Source organism: Arachis duranensis, chromosome 1 (genome assembly GCF_000817695.3).
Source record: "Arachis duranensis cultivar V14167 chromosome 1, aradu.V14167.gnm2.J7QH, whole genome shotgun sequence".
Taxonomy (NCBI): domain Eukaryota; kingdom Viridiplantae; phylum Streptophyta; class Magnoliopsida; order Fabales; family Fabaceae; genus Arachis; species Arachis duranensis.
Window position 1 is genome coordinate 59,291,079 of NC_029772.3, and position 218 is coordinate 59,291,296.

Below are 218 nucleotides of genomic sequence, written 5' to 3' on the forward strand. Positions count from 1 at the left end.
AGACGTCCACTGGACTCCAATGAGTTCCCTAATGAGGAACCATGGGAATCTGAGGCTCATACTGAGACCATAGAGATTCCATTGGATTTACTTCTGCCATTCATGAGCTCTGATGAGTATTCTTCCTCTGAAGAGGACGAAGATGTCACTGAAGAGCAAGTTGCTAAGTACCTTGGAGCAATCATGAAGCTAAATGACAAGTTATTTGGTAATGAGAC